Source organism: Otolemur garnettii, unplaced genomic scaffold (assembly GCF_000181295.1).
Source record: "Otolemur garnettii isolate 467f Iridium unplaced genomic scaffold, OtoGar3 scaffold00004, whole genome shotgun sequence".
NCBI classification, from domain to species: Eukaryota; Metazoa; Chordata; class Mammalia; order Primates; family Galagidae; genus Otolemur; species Otolemur garnettii.
The window spans coordinates 31,984,809-31,989,458 of record NW_003852399.1 but is presented as its reverse complement, the minus strand read 5'-3'; positions in this window follow the sequence as shown (position 1 = coordinate 31,989,458).

Genomic DNA, 4,650 nt, shown 5'->3' with positions numbered 1-4,650 from the left:
GGTCCCAGCTACTTGGGAGGCAGAGGCAGGAGACTCACTTGAGCCCAGGAATTGGAGGTTGCTGTGAGCTGGGATGCCACAGCACTCTACCCGGGGGACAGCTTGAGGCTCTGTCTCAAAAAAAAAAAAAAAAATTAATAAAAAAAAAAAAACTACATTGAGGCTAAGGGTTGCTTGTAGTTTGAGGCAGAGCTATTTCAGAGAGCCACTGACGTGCAGGCAGCTGTTGCTAAGACGGCTCTTTGGTCTCTAGCTGGCCCCTTCGGCACCCTGACTGACCCTTTAAGGTTCCTCTTGAAAGTTCATGTCCTTGGCTCGTGGTTAGAACTGCCTTTGTTAGTGGGTGGGTGTTTACCATCTGGGAAACAGACAGACGGTGATTGTTAAAGAAGCCGTCTGCTGTTTGCTTTTAAAGTTTGTGTTGAGATTTGGTCTGGGAAGGTAGTCTATCCCGTTTCTTCTTCCTGTGCCCTCCCTCCCACCCCACCTGCAAAATCTATCTATCACACGGTAAAGAGAACCCTATTCCTGCTTTATTTCACTATCTGCCCTTCAGTAGGACCAGGAGTCTGGGAAGCGGGAGAGAGGCTAAATCCGTCAGAGCCACGGCCATTTCCCCTGTGCTCTGTTGCTTCTTCTAGGTCAGAGGAAGTTTTAGTTTCTTTCAAGATTGCTTCCATTTTATCAGACATTAAAACCTTACAGGCTCATTGCCTGTAGCTGAGTGGTGAGGGCACCAGCCACATACACTGGAGCTGGCGAGTTCAAACCCAGCCCAGGCCTGCCAAACAACAACTACAAAAAAAAAAAAAAAAAAAAGAAAGAAAAAAATAGCCAGTTTTGTGATGGGCACCTGTAGTCCCAGCTACTTGGGAGGCTGAGGCAAGAAAATTGCTTAAGCCCAAGAGTTTGAGGTTGCTATGAGCCATGACACCACAGCACTCTACCCAGGGTGACATAATGAGACTCTGTCTCGAAGGAAGAAAGGAAGGAAGGGAGGGAGGGAGGAAGGGGAAAATCTTACATTAAGTACTAATTTGTTTTCTCATCTTAATGAATGAGATAAAAGAAAGCCGAAGTGATATTTGGGTTTTCTGGTTTTCATTTTGGGGGAAGAGTTTGTTGTTGTTGTTTTTAACTCAGGGCCTTCCTAAAATCCTACCACAGAGATAATCTCATTCTGGTCAGCAAACAGTGTGTTCTAAGGTGAATAGAAATTTTATACGGGCTTTAAAAATGTCATTCCAATGCCTTACACAGTCCTCCTAGTGTTACATCCGATCCTGTTACATCCAATCCTCATCTTCACGTGAGTCCTGTGACGTCATAACACCGCTAAGCCTCCACTCTCTCAGCCATGAAATGGAGCCAGTATCTGTTCTTTGGAGTAGTGAAATAACACCAAAATAGTGAAGAGAAATACCAAACACAAAGGCTGATACAAGGATGGAAAAATAACAGTTATAATCACTGTGATTCCCCAGTCTGAGTTCCACCAGTCACATGACTTTGGATATGCTTAATTCTTCCAGGTTCTGTTTCCTGGGACCTGTGTCTAGATGTAAAGGGTCCTGCTAACCCTGGCTCTCTGTGATTCCAAGATGAACTCTGTCTCCCCAAACCCCACCCCAGGCTGGAACTCAGACCTGGCCTAGGCTTCTGCCAGCGGGTGTTTGCACCCATACTCACATCGACCATCGTCAGGATATCTGAACCATGCTAAATGTGCCAGGTACACACAGAGCAAGTAATTGCACAAGATTCAAACTGCCTCCATTAAAATGAGTGTTGGGTGAAGAAAACTCAACTTGGAAAAGAAAGAGGATACCCAGGTTTGCCATTAAGTTTTCTTAATAATCTAAAATTGGCAGAGCTAAGGGATCCCCCAAGCAGTGGAAATCTCTCTCTTACGCATTCTTCCACACTAGCATGCTCCAGCCCAGGATAAGGGTACTACCACCTCTCTAGCCATTGTCACCCCCATTTGCTTGGAAACTAAACCAAAGAGAAAGCAAACTTAATAAATAAGATGCTGAAGGAATAAAATTGTGATTACACAAGAGCCATTACTTTTTAAATAATTATCATAGATCTAAGTACAACCATTAGACCTTTAACCCCCCACAATAATCATTTAGTAGGTACCTATTTATGAGGTAGGTTTTGTTGTTGTTGTTGGGACAGAGTCGTACTCTGTTACCTGGATAGAATGCCATGGCACCACAGCTCACAGCAAACCTCAAACTCCTGGGCTCAAGTGACCCTGTTGCCTCAGCCTCCCAAGTAGTTGGGACTATAGACACCCACCATGACACCCAACTAGCTTTTTTTTCCTCTATTTTTATTTTATTTTATTTTATTTTATTTTAGAGACAGATTCTCACTTTGTTGCCCTTGGTAGAGTGATGTGGCATCACAGCTCACAGCAACCTCCAGCTCTTGGGCTTGTGTGATTCTCTTGCCTCAGCCTCCCAAGTAGCTGGGACTACAGGAGCCTGCCACAACTCCTGGCTATTTTTTTTGGTTGCAGTTTGGCCAGGGCCAGGTTCGAACCCATCACCCTCAGTATATGGGGCTAGTGCCCTATGCACTGAGCCACAGGTGCCACCCTCTTCTATTTTTAGTAAGGACTGGGTCTCACTCTTGTTCAGCTGGTCTCTAACTCCTGAGCTCACGCAATCTACCTGCTTCAGCCTCCCAGAGTGCTAGGATTATAGGTGTGAGCCATTGCACCTGGCCTTATGAAGTTGGTATCTTAAATTATCCTCATTTTATATATGAGGCAACTGAAATAGCAGTGAACTGATGTGTCCCAGAGTCCTTGTTCCTCACCACCACATTGGGTCGCCAGTGATAACAGCTTATACTTAGTACCTGCAGTGCAGTGGACACTTGACTAATAACTGGAAGGAGGAAATTGCTCATCTAAACAAAAACCAAAAACAACATCCAGATGTCCATACTTTAGGGAAGCAAAATTCATCAGAGAAACACGGTGTTTTTATTTATCCCAGTAGTTATCAACCCTAGTAACACATTAGATCCACCTAGGAATCTTTTGAAAAATACCAATATCCAAAGTCTACCCCAGTCCTGGGAGAACTCAGGAATAAGTAATTTTTTTAAAACTCTGCAATTTCAAACTCTGACTCTGCTGCCTAGGCAGGCTGAGAACCACTGCTTTACTTTAGTCAAACATACTTAGGATTGTTTTCAGTAGTGAACACGATTGGAAAGGAAAAATTATCAACAAAGAAAAATAAATATTCTACATAACTAAGTTATAAGAATTTGAAGTCTTCTCCAAATAGGAAGAAGAGCTAGAGGTTCTACAACAAAGAGAAAAACATCTAGAAAGAGATATGGACAGTCCAGGAAGAGACTGGAGATGGAACAAATGGACACTGGGCAAGACCCTGAGGGAAGGTGGTGAGGGACTGCAAACCAGGGATGCCATACTGCACTCCTCCTGCGTCTGGGCCTTTTGCAACATGACCTTACAACTCCTATTCAAAGGTGGAGTCTACACATATTTCCCTGCCCCTTGAACATGGGCTGATGCTATGACTTGCTCTGGCCAACAGAATGCAGTGGGTCCCAGGTCTCACAGACCATGTACATGATTATGTACATGCCACCAGCTCTCCACACCAGCAAGGCCAGGCTGATCTGCTTCATGTTGATGGACCTCGTGGGCCAGAACCCAAGTGTCCCAGCCAAGACCCCAGAGGTATGAAAGAGTCCCAACATGCAAATTAACCCATATAGTTCCTTGAAGACCCACATGAAAATCCAGCTGAAACCAGAAGAGCCACCTAGCTGAACCCAAATTGCTAAGACACAGAATTGTGATCACTAAGTTTGGGGATGATTTAGGATGATTATGTAGAATTAGCTAATTGAAACAAATGGCTAGTGAGACGACCAGTGACATGGCTGAGACTTTAGAAGGGTAATGTCTACTACTCAGCTTTACATGGTTGTCTAGTCTATGCTGTAAACCAGAGGGGGCTTGAAAATTCTGCAGAGGCAAGAGATCAGAGTGAGAGGTCCTCAGAGCAAGAACAAAATGCCCCAAAGAATTCTGAGAACCGGGAGATTGGACAGGCCGGAGTACATGGAACGGGCCTGAGGTAAGTCTGCCAGGATATTAAAGGAAGGAGTGACTCTATTGGGCTGGCGGGCTCAGAACCACCCTGCAGCAGCCCTGAGTACGCTGGTGTTACTCCATCCATCCTCACATCAGCGCAACGCGGAGGTATTTATTACCTTCATTTTATTTATTTACTTTTTTTGAGACGGAGCCTCAAGCTATCCCCCTGGGTAGAGTGCCATGGCATCACGCTCAAAGCAACCTCCAACTCCTGGGCTCAAGCGAGTCTCCTGCCTCAGCCTCCCAAGTAGCTGGGACTACAGGCGCCCACAATGCCTGGCCATTTTTTGGTTGCAGCCATCATTGTTGTTTGGCGGGCCGGGGCTGGGGATTCGAACCCGCCACCTTAGGTGTATGTGGCTGGCGCCTTAGCTGCTTGAGCCACAGGCGCCGAGCCATTACCTTCATTTTATAACCCAAGGATTAGGGAGGTTAAATAACCTTCCCAAGATGACTCAATGAGGAAACGATAGAGCCAGGTCTGTCTGACTCAAGCT